This window comes from Rhagoletis pomonella, unplaced genomic scaffold (genome assembly GCF_013731165.1).
Source record: "Rhagoletis pomonella isolate Grant_MI unplaced genomic scaffold, Rhpom_1.0 Rhpom_scaffold_00008, whole genome shotgun sequence".
Lineage (NCBI taxonomy): Eukaryota > Metazoa > Arthropoda > Insecta > Diptera > Tephritidae > Rhagoletis > Rhagoletis pomonella.
The window spans coordinates 36355863-36370842 of NW_023458562.1; the positions used below are offsets into that span (position 1 = coordinate 36355863).

General features: G+C 31.1%; 1 protein-coding gene across 2 annotated transcripts in view; it reads right to left on the minus strand.

Moving 5' to 3' along the window:
* LOC118744775 (putative fatty acyl-CoA reductase CG8303) overlaps positions 1 to 12743 on the minus strand; it is a 48476-nt gene extending 35733 nt beyond the window's left edge. The window contains exons 1-2 of one of the 2 annotated variants that reach the window (XM_036478088.1): positions 12602 to 12718; positions 9377 to 9488 (exon numbers count right to left, since the gene is read on the minus strand). The gene's annotated coding sequence lies outside the window, so the exon portion shown is untranslated. Of the gene's footprint in view, positions 1 to 9376; positions 9489 to 12601 lie in introns of both variants that reach the window. The other variant, XM_036478089.1, reaches the window with a different exon arrangement.
* Positions 12744 to 14980: the final 2237 nt, after the last annotated feature.

Consider the following 14980-nt stretch of genomic DNA (forward strand, 5'->3'; position numbering starts at 1 on the left):
TAAGGCGACTTTTCTTAAATGCGGACTTTCAGATTTTTTAAGCAGTGTGGCTAAGGAAATCATCAATATTTATTCAAAATTGATATATATATATACAATCGCTCTTTAGCAAAAAATTGGGGTTTTCCAACAAAATTTGGAAAATCGGGCTGGCACCGCCCATCTATATCATATATGTGTATCTCAAAAACTACTTGACCGATCTCGACCAAATTTGGTACACACAAGCGCCATATTGAAAATATTTGGACTATGAAAATTTTAGGGTAGGGCTGCAAGCCGGTTCGTTATAAAGAAAAATTCGCTATATGGAAATTCGTTATAAGGAGAACAAAATATACTAGAAGCAGAAGAAAAAGCAACATTCTTAAGATTGATTCACAATAGAGAAGTTCGTCATAGAGAAATTTGACTGTATTGTACAGCAATCAAATTTCCATATTCATTTCGAATTTTCGTTTTCGAGCCAGTCGCCCCACGAGTCATACTCGTAGAAGGCGAATGATATTCTTGAATTCGTCAACGTAAAGTTCTGGTGATTTTTGAGCTATCCTTGTGTCTATGCAGAGAAATGTAGCAGGGTTTTCAATAGAGCCTTGTGGTTTTCATAGCTTATACCAGGAAATATAGCTTTTTTTCTATCGTCCTATTGATAATTTATTTATGGCAGTTTTCTCCGATATTTTATGCCTTCGTACTTATAAGGATAAGCTTGATAGAGTTGTATGTCTTCTAGTGAGATCGAGAGCGAAGCCAATCATCGCGCCAAGCATATTAAAGCGTATCAACGACGAACCAAGGACCACAATTCCCACTTGGCTATCAGAGCCAAAACGTTAGGTTCCCATCGACTTCGATTCATCTGTGAATAGGTGCGTACAGCAGGGATGCCAACTCATTTTACCTTTCTCCTCGTTGGCCACCACGAAACTCCCCGATTTTCGGTGAAATTCCCCGCACTGCCATGAATCCATTAAAAAAATTCGAATTTTTTATTTAAATTGCTTGAATTTATAAACGAATGTACACACAATATTTAAACGTTAAATTTTTTTCACAAATTTTTTATAAAAATATATCTTATAGTATAACATACGCCATATAAATCAAAATTTTTAACTTTGGGCAAAACTCACACAAGTTCAACAAATGAAAAAAAACATAAAAATTTTAATTTTTTACTCGTAATTTTAGAAGCCAATTTAATTTTAGTATAACAATGTGCACGTTTGAGGGGCTAAAATTTACCGTTGATTTTAGATATTTTCTTTGCTGGGGCCTTTCGCACTTTCTTCCATTAGGCTCATTAAATATAGATTAGAGATTAGACATATGTATGTATGTATGTATATATTGCACTGTACAGCAGTCGGCTGGGTATTGGACCAAACCAATTTTTTTTTAAAAGCTTGAGTCATAGGTAAAACAGTGATTTCTCCGTTTTTCGAAGTTAGCCTCCGAAATCGAGGAATGGGCCTTCGAAGTTCTTGAACCTTTGGTAAAAAACTATTTTTAATTATTACATGTAAAAAGCAAAAAAATAAAAATAAAAATACAGACATGGTCCCTCTTTTGCTCTTATTATATGGTATATAAATTTGTTTGTGAAAACTTATATTACAGGTGCTATAACGGGTCAAAGATCAGATCTTCGAAAAATTAAAAACTTAATATTTCACAAAATTTTAACTGATTTTTAAAAAACTCATATCGTTGTAAAGGTGATTTAACCCCATTTGAGAAAAAACACATTTAAATGAAAAAATAACTTTTTTTTTTGTATAAAGAAAATATTTTAAACAAAAACATTACTAGCCGATTTAAAAAAAAAATAACTTTTTTTATTAAAAAAAATGTAAACAAAATAATTACTCACCGGTTTTTAAAAAATTAGCATCGTTGTTAATCTCTTTTTTACTTATGACTCAATCTCTTAAAAAAAATGGTTTGGTCCAGTACCCAGAAAAAAAGTTGATTTTGCCGTACAGTGTTATTATGTTAATGAAAATATAATTGCATATATTAATAAATGAATAAATAATTGCGATATTTAATATGTATATATGTATACATGAATATAAGTAAAATGATTATTATTATTATTAAAATTCCGAATTAGTTCGTTCGATCAATTCAGTGACCTACTACATTGAACTAACTAGTTCGTGTACTTCCCAACTGTAGTGACTAGGCGAATTAAATTCGCCTTGATTGCTGGCATCAATGTTTTTATAGTGTTGCTAATGTGGAATTGGCAGAGTTGCAACTTTGACTAAAAAATGAAATTTTACAAAAAGTATTCTGCATTTTGATTTAAAATGAAATAGTCAAATTTGCCCGCAAAATGCAGCGATTCTCCGATTCCCCGCAACGAGACAAATTCCCCGCAAGTTGGCATCGCTAGTGTATAGTAAACCTTACTTGCCGTGATTACACTCCACCCAGTAGATCGCCCTTGTAAGAAGAAGAAGGATGATGACTGATCGGTTTTGGCTGCAATGAACTGAAAGCATCTTAAAATTCTATCAAAAGTTTATTCCGTATTTACTATACCTCCGTATAAATAACATACCCGTAAAAAACACTAACAACTCACAAAAAACCCACAGCGGCTGCAAAACACAAACACATTCACCGGCATGTGACGGGAAAAAAATTAGTTTAGATTATATAGGAATTATTTAATAAAGTTGACGCGTGAGCTAAGAATTAACAATCCTCAAAGCCGCTTTTCCGCCGTGTTAGAAGCATTGCATATCTAAATTAAATGTTAATTTCTAAACCTTTTGTGGCAGCGACTAATACGTAGTGAAGGTGAGAAAAGGAAGTGTATGCAAGCAAGCAAGCGCTTAAAGTGCCTTTGACATCAACTTCCTTCTCAGCGCGCTTGACGAAGATCCAAAGTAGATTATTCGGATATACACAAATAAATAAGTACATAAGTAGCTACATATGTATATGTATGTAAGTATGTACATATATTCGTATGCTATATATATAAAGGGTGATATTTTTAGTATTTCTGTTATATTACTCTTTCAGACAATTGGTACTACGGGCTTTGGCATACTTATATGGTAGACAGACGGAGAAAATTAATTTGAATTCATAAGCATAAATGCAAATTAAAATTTTACCCTTACAGACGGCAGTAATGCGAATAAACCAGCCGCAAGGTCGTGGGTTCGAGTTCCACGGCCAGTATACTTTTTTTATTTCTTTTTCATTCTTTTTTTTATAAGTTCTATATTTTTTTTACGTTACTTTCAGTTAGTTGTTGTTGAATTTTTAACAAAATTCATTTCTAAAAATTAAAATTAACTAATAGTAAAATAAGAAATATGATATAAAATAATGCAAATGAAAATAAAATAAAGTAAAATTAAATATATAAATAAAAAAATATAAAATAAATATAAAAACAAAGAATGTTTCGCAATCGCTCCAACCGAGTATCGAACCTGGCAGCTACAGACTTGTAGCTCGCAACTCTTACCACTCGGCTACCGCGTACGCGAAACTCGACTGCTTACTTGTACTTTGGACAACAACTGGCCGTTTTTACCAGTGTTGTCATCGAAAACTCCCCGCATCCGAGTTAATTCCCAAAAATTTCGTGCATTTGTTCGGCTGCTTATGCTCATTTTAAAGAGGAAAATGCATGAGTTAAACCAAATTAAGGCTGGTTATGCAAATAATCGAGCCCGTTTGTCTACCGTATTAGTCATACAGCGATACTTAGTTGAACAACGCTTAAAATTGATTCAGACATATTATGAAAATGATCGTTCTGCAAGAAGTGCATTTCGCGCATCGGGTGATGTTTTTTTTTAAGTCGACACAACTGGCCATCTAAGTCAGCAATCAGCTGTTTGGTGCAGAAATTCACAGAAACTGTGTCGGTGCAAAATATGACCATCGCCTTTGCGCCTTCATACAGGTCGTTCGGCCGAACAAAGGCATGAAACAATGGCCTTATTGCGAACAAAGTTCTCAAGTGCATTATCTCACGAAACAGCGAGTTCGAATGGCCGCCGGGAGCTTGCAATTTGACACCATTGCACAGTGGTTCAAAACTGGGATTTCCTGTTAATAATTCACTGCAGCCTTCATTTTTCATATTTTTAATGCAAAGTGCAAAAATAGTAACAATTTTGAAGAAAATAGATTATCCTATTCTAGTTAATAAATGCTACATAACAAAAACTAGTTGAAAACAATTGTAGTGCTCCCCAAAACGAAAAAAATAATTGAAATGTTTGAAAAAAAAAATTTCACCAAAATATTTTTTTTTAGTTCTTAGAAAATTTTGGGTATGCGAGTTGGCGTTGGTTTTTAATAATTTATACATTTTTTTTTTAATTTTGTTGCATTTCTTTTTTTGAAATTTTTCTTGCGATTTTTTTTTTCGTCTTAGGGGAACCTTACACCTGTTTTTATCTAGTTTCTATTAAGTACCATTTATTAACTAGAACGATTTTATTCCAAATTGCTACTTTTTCTGGATTTTGCACAAAAATAAGCTAATTTTATAAGCTCTCATTTAGTATAAATAAATAAAATTGAATCAAATCGGTTGTAAAAAGAAGGCTTCCAATGAATTATGAACATTAAATTCCAGTTTTGAACCATTGCACATTGGTCTTATTTCTTAGAGGCTACATGAAAGGTACGGTCTATGAACGAATCAAATGCATAAATTATATACCGCCCGAATTATGCCAAAAATTCATGGAAAATTTTCGGTCGTGGTAGATTTTTAACTGAACGAAATATAAAAAAAAACATATTTTCTACAATTTTGTTGTGTTTTATTTATTAAAAAAAATCTGCAGTCTTATTGACTCACCCTGCACTATTTTTCTGTTTGTATGCTAGGCTTTTGTGACAGGTTTGGCAACGCCATTTTGGCATAAGTATATATAAAAAAAAAACAATAATTCAACGGATAGCAAAATAATATGTGTATTGTGCTATCCGTACGTATATATGTGCACAGCTATACATATATGTAAATATATCCATAAATATCGCGCGTTATTCGAAGTCACTAAAACTTATTGAAATTCAAAGCAGCTCTTTTGCAAAAAGCACAGCTTCAGTTTCTATACATATATTTCTTTTGATTAAAAACAATTTTAGCTTTATCTTCTTTCTGTTCTGTGTTCTGCTTTTGTTTTGCGTTGAAAAGTAAAAATTAACAAAGTAAAAAAACTTAAAGAATTACAGCAAAATACAAAAAAAAATTCGGTGCGTTTTTTTCTTCTTAAGCTTGTTTCTGTGCCTTTGATTATTTCTGGTGATTTCGAAATATGTACATTAGACCGTACCGGAAAAAAAGTTCACCGTACACCCCTGAGTCTAAAGTATTTTTCAGGGTGATTTCTAATTTTTAGTTTTTTTTGGCCGAATATGGTGATCGATTTTTGTATTTGTAATCATATCTTTGGCATCGTCAGCCGGATCTTCAAGTATGTTATCTCGACGTTCTTGTCTCGAAGAGGCATTTTTTTTAGTTTGTACGCCGTTCTAGCACTTAGCCACCATATATCAGATCTTACCACTCTATCGTATTACCGTAAATTAATGCGAGCCAAAAATCAGTAAACTTTTGCTAAGTATTTCTATTCGAAGGTAATTTGGATGTTTTTTTTTTGGCCGAACATATGATTCGCCCTAATGTAAGAAACATTTTTCGTCATACCTTCAGCATTTGCAGTCGGATCTTAAAGTATGATATATCGATGTTCTTGTCTTGACAATTTTTTATTGTTCCAAAGTTCATTGAACTCAAGTAGCCCGCCGTAGTACTTACCTACCAGGTACCAGTTCTTACCACCCTAACGTGTCAGCCTAATCTCAGTTAATCAAAACTCTCAAAAAATCATTAAACTTTTGCTAAGGAAGTATTTTAATTTTTCCAGTAGCACTACTTATAGTATTTAAAAAAAATATAAAATGTATCGCTGAATGTAGGGTAAAGCAAAAATTTAAAAACCGTCCCCAGGTTCGGCCGAAATTTTTTTTCAAAATTGCTTTCCAAAAATATATAAAGACTCAGAGATGTATGGTTAACTTTTTTTGCTTGTAAAGTGGTACAGTCTAATGTACATACAAATGTATCCGCAAAAAACAAACTCAAAATAAAATCAATGTCCACAAAACAAACTATTCATTAACGTATGACAGTGGCAGTCGTTGTCGGCATGCTGCTGGCACGCTTAGCTGAAATTTCATGCAGACTTCGAGTTCTGCAGAAATATTTTTATTCAAGTTTCAAGTTTTTCTGGGTCACGTAGTGGATATTAGCTAAAAATATGTTGGGGAAATAAGCTATGTGAGAATATGTATGTATTTGCAAGCTTGTCGGAAGTAGAAAAGCTGATGCAAAAAAAATTAAATATATTGATTAACTAATGTTTAGGAGCAAAACTGCTGTATTTTTCCAAACATTCTTATGCAGTTCTAGCCCTAATAATTAATCGTAGCAGTCTGTAAAGAAAGACATTTCGCTTCATAGGAAAGTTTTCTATCCGGTACGTAACCGACTGTTACTCATACTACGTATGTATGTATGTATAAGCAACGAGCAAGCAAATAAATGTCTAAAATATTTAGATAAGAAGATAAAATTTTCAAGAGAATTCTAAAATCGCAGTTTATGCAAAATGTTTTTTAAACAATTAAACTTGTTTTTTACTGTTTTTATTACCGCTTGTTTGAAAACAAGTTTTGCCTCATTTTTTATTCGTAAACGGTTTGGGGAGTGTATTTTATTATTAAAGAATTTAATTGTATAAATAGTCAAGTACTTATATGAGAGAAATGATAATCAAAGCTTATGAAATATAAATTAAAAGATTTCGCATACAATGCAGTGTTAAGCGAGTTAAGCCAAAAGGCGTTCCTTATAAACATGAAATTTCTTAACGAAATTAACTGTAAAAAATAACCTCATAATGGCCATGGAGAGTTCATTTAATGGACGCAGATCTAAAATATCTGGCAGCTGTAGCTGTTGAATGAAAAAATTATATTCAGTATAAATAATAACAATAACAGATCAAGCAGCAAGCTGTCGTAACGTGCGATTGGATGGATAAGCTAAGGTTGAATGGACAACGCTGATTAGAATAGTTCACCCGGTAGGCGAACAGCGCCATTGTGATAGCCAAGGCTATTTTTTTTTGAGTTTTGAGTTGTGTCGTTATTGAAGAGATGTGCATGGGCCTGGGTTTGGCAGGCATGTTTTAACTCTGAAATCAAATCATCCTTAGTACTTGAGAGAACTATGGACTTAACTCCCTTGACAGGTACAATGAGTTCGAGATATAAGGGGTATCAGAAAAAAAGAAAAGAGGGAAACGATATAGCGCACAGTCTTGCAAGAGCATCAGCTACTAATACCCCAATCGACCTCGAATGACTCTGTGTCCAAAACTACATACTAAGAAAGGAAACATAGTTGGCGAAGCTCTTTGCTGCTGCGTAGGCAATAGGTTTTCTTGGATGAAGGGGGCTTGCTTCATGGAGAGATTTCAGCTTATAATAATTAGTTTTTTTTTTTAGTTTTTAGATTTAAATGTTTTGAAAAGAAAAGTGTAGATATTTTTTAATTTCATTAAACTTTTAGAAAGTTTTTTATGTACTGTGTTTTTTTTGATAATTTTTTTTCTTTCTTAAGTTAATTTTAAAATTTTTTAATTCAATTTAGTTTTTAGGAACTTTTTCTTTAAATAAAATTTTACTTGAATTGTTAGATTTTATTGTTTACAAAAGAATTTTTTTTTTTAATTTCATTTAATTTTTTGAAACCTATTTTATTCATTTTTTCTTTTTTACTTATTTTGTTTTTCTTTTGTTAATTTCGTTTTCTTTAAATCTTAATATTTTATTGCTTCAAAGAGAAAAATAAATTTTTTATTCAATTTAATTTTTAGGATGTTAATTTTTTTTTGTGTTTTTTATTTAATTGTCCTATTTTGTTCCATAAATAAAAATAAAAATATTTTTTTTTTAAATTTATTTAACTTGTAAGTACTATTTTCTTCTTTTTTGAATTATTATTTTTTTCTCTTAACAATTTTATTTTTTTGAGGGGAACAAAATCTTTTATTTCTATTTAATTTCATTTTGTAAAATATTAGTGCTCGTAATCTTCACTTAATTCATAAAACTATAACTATATATAATGTTTTATCTATCTACCTTACGCTTCCACTTCTTCAAGAGCTAAGAGTTATTTCAAAGAAATCCACTACCGTCACACAGCCGTTAGTTTTCAATTGGCATGTCTTGTTTATTAGAATTGTGGTAACTGCGGTAGTAGCCTTGAAGAATTTGTACCCAAAAATTTAGAATGTTGCTTCCTAGCCAATGGCAAAGTGGCTACACTTACAAATGTACATAGATACGTTGTGCAACCAGTTCAGTGTACGCAACGACGACGATTGCACAACGCATAGAATACTGCGATTTTTTTTCTAATATAGATATTTGTGTAATTTTTAAATGCAAAAAGGTAAAAAAAAGTTTCCATAGAAACGAGTTTAATCAACGAGCCGTTCGCCATAAGAACATTGTTTTTGTCTTTCCTGTCTTCGATTTGTTTATTATGTACATACATATGTAGACGATCCTGAAGTGCAAACGCAGCTTAGAAAAGAACTTGTTCGCGCACACGAACTTCCGATCTTGCGAGAGTGGCTGATATACTCGCACTAATAAATACATACCTTTATATGTACATATGTACATATGTATTCGTAGAGATATATACTAGGCTATGTATACTGAGTGAACTGTAAATAAACCTTCAAAACCGCAGCATGAAAATTTAAGTGGTTAAGTCAACATTGACAACAAAAACGGCAACAAGAGCAACAAGAGCAAAACAACAACAAATAAGCGCAAAAGCAACGCAAAGCCAAACAAATTGATCATATGACAACGTGGGCATATATTTGTATGAATGTAATTAACTTGGCCGAATAGCATGGCTTACAATGGGCAAATGAAAAAACGAAACTGAAAAGTTTTCCACACAAGAATTGGCGAAAAGTGAAAAAATGGGTAAAATCAAAACAATTTCGAAGAAGTAAACAAGAAACGAAAAAAAAAAACCAAGCAATGTCTCCTGTTGCTCCGCTTGACTGGAAAAACTGCCGATGCGGCGAGAAAACTCAACCCGTCGAGTGAGCGCGCGAATTTTCCAGCAAAAGCATGAACAGGCAACGATAAATTGGCAAAAAGCAAAGCAGAGGAAATATTTAGTTAAAAACACAAAATGCAATCAATAAGCAGAAATAAAAGAAACAAATTAATAATAACAAATCAAAAGGAGGAGTGGAAGAGAAAAAAGCTTGAGAAAACTTACCGAACAACGTATGGATGACAGTCGGCGGCCAGGCGAAACAGCAATGTGGCTTTTGTTGTGTTTGTTGTTGGTTTTTGTGGTATGTTTGACGTTGCAATGACGACAAATACGACTAAAAAATAACAATAACAGCGAAAAGTTGTAGTTGTGCGTAAAAAAAGTTGCAGATAAATGCGTATTTCCGCTTTCCAGTTGTTATTTAATGCGATTTTATTTTCTTACAGTTTTATGTTTTTTTTTCGTTTTGTATTTGAAATGAAAAAAAAATTGGTTTGAATATCGTCGGCGAAATATTTGAAGTCACACGGTTTTTATAAAAGATTTTCGATAAAGATTTTAACAAATAATTTTTTTTTTTGATATTTTCTTACTAGATATAAATTTGAGCAACGTAAAAAAAAATAAAAAAAAATATTTATGCACATTTAATTTTTAGTTAAATATTTAAAAAAAAAAAATGCTACAAAAATTGTATATAACTTTAAAGGAATTTAATTATGGCATGATCGTTTAGTACAACTGTTTAAATTTTCTTATTATATTTTTTGAATAAATTTTTTATATTGTAAAATTGATAAATATTTTTTCTATATTACTTCGGAGTTTAAACATATAACATTAGTGTTTTATGCTCTATTAAAATTATTTTTACGAAAAACTTTCTTGTTTTTGTTTTTCAATTTCAAAATTAAAGCAATACTTTCGTACTTTAATTTTCCACAATAAATTTTCATTAAAAAACGGCCTCGTGCTCAATAAAAATTGTTGAATATAATTGTTATAAGGCCAAAAAAAATAAAAAAAAACTTTAATTTTTAGTCATATTTTTTTTTAGTAAAGAAACAATAAAAAAGTTAAACATAAAAAGTTCAGTTAAATTTTAGTACAAAGAAATTTATAAAATTTTCAAAAACAAAAGTTACTGCCGGCTTATTAAGTGAATAATGATTTTCCGTTCCGTCAGTTTTATTATTACATAAAAAAATGTATTTTAGCCTTAAATTGCTTTCGTGAAACTGGTTATTACTTTTATATTATTACAGAAAAAACTTATAATAATTTTGAAAATAGAATTAACTTTTACATATATAGAATTTCAAAACTGAAAGTATAATCAAGCACTAAACTTTAAGAAAACCAATACTTAAAAGATTATAATAAAAACTGGTATGTATTAAAGTTTTGGGAAAAAATTGGCGATATTTTTTTTTTAATTGTTGGAAATAAAAATAGAAGATTAAAAAATACTAATAATTTAAATTAAATTCCAAATAAATTTTTTTCATAAAAAGAATTAGGTACAAATTAATTCTTAAATGATATAAATTTTTTAATTCAGTAAAATTACCTTCTTTGGTTCGAAATTAAAAACAGCAAAGTTTCGTATTAAAATTATCAGAAAAATTTTAGCCAAGTTAATAAGAGGTCAATGTAAAACCTTTTAGTTAAATTTAAGGAAACAAACATCTATAAAATTAAAAATAAAACTCTTGTTTAATTTTTTCCAAATTTTGTCCTTAGCTTTTTGCAAATAAAAGTAGTAAATTAAAAATATTTTAAATTTCAAAAAGCTAATTTTTTAAAATAAATATTTATCAACTTTCTAGCAAAAACAATGTTTTTTAATTTGGTAGGCATTTAAAATATGAAGCAAAATTTGTGCGTTAGAATTTTTGAACAAAGTTAAAAAAAAAAATTTCGCGAAAAATTAAAAAATATAATAAAAGCCTTTCAGTTCAATTTAAAAAAGGAACTTCAGAGTTAAAAAAATATTTTTGCATTAAAATAAAATTTTTTTACTATTGTTTTTCTAATAACTTTTTGATTAAGTTAATTTATTTTAAATTTAAAGAAAATTTGTTACTACACTGTTTGTTTTTACTGAAATCAAAAAAGAAATTAAATTAGCAACATTAAAAATGGTCAACAAACACAAAATTATTTTGAACTCATTGATTATTTTTTTTTTAACTTTTATTTAAAAATTACCGTTAGCTGACTATTTCGTGCGGTTTTGATTTTAGATTTTAGAAAAAAAAATTCAAACTTGAGGTACGAGCAAAAATTAAATTTTACTTAAAATATTTAAAAATCGAACTTAAATTTGAAATAATTAAAAATCTAATACATATTTAATCAGAAGTTAAAAGTATGATTTTTCAAAAACATGAAGTAACTTTTTTGTGAATTTTCGATAAAAGTTATAAAACATGACAACTTTAAATATTAAAGAATTTATATATAAAAAATTAAGAAAACGAACAAATTAAAAAAAAATACGATATTGAAATGAGATATATGATATAAATGTTATTATTTATTATTTTATAAAAAAATGCTTTTTGTAAATTATATAAGTTATAGCTTATGTTGAATATAATATTTAATATTTTCCTTTTCTTAACTTTTTATATATGATTTTTTTTTAATATTGTCATGTTTTATACGTTATAAAAGTTATAAAATAAACATCAAAAATAAATGCCTTTTCGAGAAAAATTTCCCAAAAAATAATTTTTTATAAAATAATGAATAACGATTTTTCAACATTTATTTCATATAGAAAAACTGCTCATTTTACTCTCCTACTTTTCTAGACTCAAATTTTTAAATAAAAGTTTTCAAAAATTAAAATTATGAAAATATGGAAGCCCAATGCGATTTGATGATTATTTGGCCACAAGCCAAAAGATGTAAATTATTTTTTCATAACACCGCTATATTTTTTTGAATGAAAAAATCCCTCGCTTTATTAACTGTACATCTTGCACACTAAACGGTAGTTTATTAGCCAATTCGTTTAGCGAAAAAAATTGCTGGCGTAACGAAACTTAAACTAAAAATTGGCATTTAACAATTTCCCGCAAAGATGTCTCTTCAATCATATTTTTGCCATTTAATTTTCACGCTTTTTGTTAAAAGTCTAGAATGCGTTCTTTATGATTTGTACGCTAACGATTGGCTTAAGCAAAGTACAAAAAAAATGTAATAGTAAATAAAACGATGGCTTTGCTCTCGCATGCAAAAAGTTTGGCAATACACAGCGCTTACGGTCAGCAAAAACGAATACCAAAATTTTTGTAGGACACACGCGCTCAGATACTTTATTGTTTTATTATTTAAAAATCGTTTTGTTTTCTACTCGCACATAGAACACTTCCTTAGAGTCGAATGCTTGGTGCTAGTAGTTATATGTAGTATTTTTTCGATACATTTTTTCTTTACCAATTTTCTTGTTTTCTATTTCTTCACGCTTTAAAATTTTCGCTTTCCTTATTGAGCTTTAAACACGGCTTTAACCACCGCACGCTAAATTGTGACTGATCGCTGTAAGAAATGTTTCATTAAAACTCAAATCGGCGAACTGAAGTCGCAGACGCGCAAGCAGCTAGCAAGAGGAAGAAGTAGCAGAAGTAGAAGCAAAAACAACAACCACAATGGCAAATACACCTTAGCCAGCCATAGCACCAGCAAAGCAGAATAAATAACAAACGAAAACAGCGCTGCAAAAAGTAAGCAATGAATATAAAGGAAAAATAAAACTAAAATTGTGAGAAAATAAATAAATGCAAAATACACACATACATAACGACGGGCGAAAAGCTTCAAGAAGTAGGGGTATTTCCAAAAAAAAAAAAAAATAGCACTATGTGGTTAAGCTTCGCAAATACAGGTGATGTCGAAGTGGCAGCGGTGCGCTGTGCTTTCCAGCTGGTCATCGAAATCGAAGTCAACTTGGCGGCATTGGCGAAACTGAAATCGAAACCAGCCTGGCAGCTGTTGGCCAGTGTAACGATGGTTTTCAATTTAACATTCTTGATCGCAAACGGGTTAAAAACGAAGTCGCATCGAGCGCTTAAGCAATGACTAGCAGCTGTGCTATGGAGAATGAGCACAATGACGTTAAAAACGCAGGGTTAACAGCAACTGTTGGGATAACAGATTTGGGGCGGTTTAATGAGTGGGTATAACAGCGGTGGGTGCCTCAACAACAGTGCTTTTATAATAGCAGCAGCTCCCACTGCAGTGCACTGCGAGTGGGTGTATTAACAGAGATCGTCTGGTTCACAATTCTTGTGTTTGATTTGTTTAAAATTTTTAGGGTTGAAGCATAAACATAAATAATTAATAAATATGGAATTTGAGCTTGATTAATATCTATGTACATTTTTAAAAACTTTACAGCACGAAAACAAAAACAAATCGATTTAATAGTTTTCCAAATATCTCGAGAAGGGGGCGAGGAAAGAAATTAAAAAAAAAAATCACACATACACACATCGAAATTCTCTAGAAAATAATTATTAAAATTTTTTTCTTGAAAAATATTTCACATACACATTTTTTGGTAAAAAAATAGTTTTTGCAAATATGCCATCTCAAAAGAAAAAAATGTAAATAATCATATTGGTAGCTCTGAGTATTGCGCAATATTTAAATATAGTCCAATGCTGATTTCGTTTCTACAAAAAAATGTCGCCTATCTCTTTTTTTGCCCCTATCTCTTTTTGTGTTCGATTCAAAAATAAAGGCAAAAGGTGAAAAGTTTGTGTTCGTTTCTTAAAATATCCCAAAAAGGACCCATTCTCTGCCCTTTGCAGCATTGTCAGGGGAGATGGTTGCCCTGAAAATCAGATGGTTGCTTAAAATGACAATATTATAAAATGCGTGATCTAGACAAGGACAAGAATATCAAAACATGCCCATTTACAGGGTTGAGTGTAACATCAAACATATTTTGCACTGGAAGACGAAACGTAGCACTTCTCACTAGAATCTTAGCGAGACACTGGACCATCAGCCAAATGGCGGCCGGGTTGAGAGCTCTGTATAACGAGTTCTGTGGAAGCTGTAGAGATGAGGAAAGGAGATGGAATCCATTCAGCACTTGTTATGTAAGCGCCTCGTAGTCTGGAGAAAGCACTAAATTTTCTCGGTACTACTTCTTCAACAGCTAACACCAAGCGCCTAAATGCATGCTATGCTTCATAAGATTTATGACATTTTTGAACCTGCACTTCTCAACGGCCATGTAAGAAAACTTTCTTCAGTATGCTCGCCCTAGTCTGATACATACTGCGGAAAATGCTTCCGGAGTTTTCTGCGGACTCTACGTGGCTTACAACCATGCAGAGGTGGTAACAGATGGTTACCATTGCCCACAGTGCCTACCCGCAACTAGTGTTCGTCGGATACCACCTTGTACTCGATGCCTGTGAGAATACTCGATGCTACTCAAAGTATCGCTGGGGAATACTCGATTTTACTTGTACTCGAAAGTACTCATACGAGACATTTTAGTTCCATGACCGTTTACAATACAACAACAGTAAGGAAAGCCGATTTTTTTTTATGGAAAATTATAGTTCGTGCCTTAGGAATCAGTCGTTCTCATATACCCGGCGGTCCAAGCTTATGAAGCGCTGAAAAATGCCTATTCATATCCTCCTATTTTAAAATGGGGTTACTTGAAAGTGCTGAAACAAACGAATTCTACGGATGCTTACTCCAATTCGATACGACTTTTGTTCTCCCCTTTTGTGCGGTCTTTTAGTTTTAACCCTCGCAATTTCTAGGGATTTACATCTTGAATAGTTTTTTTTT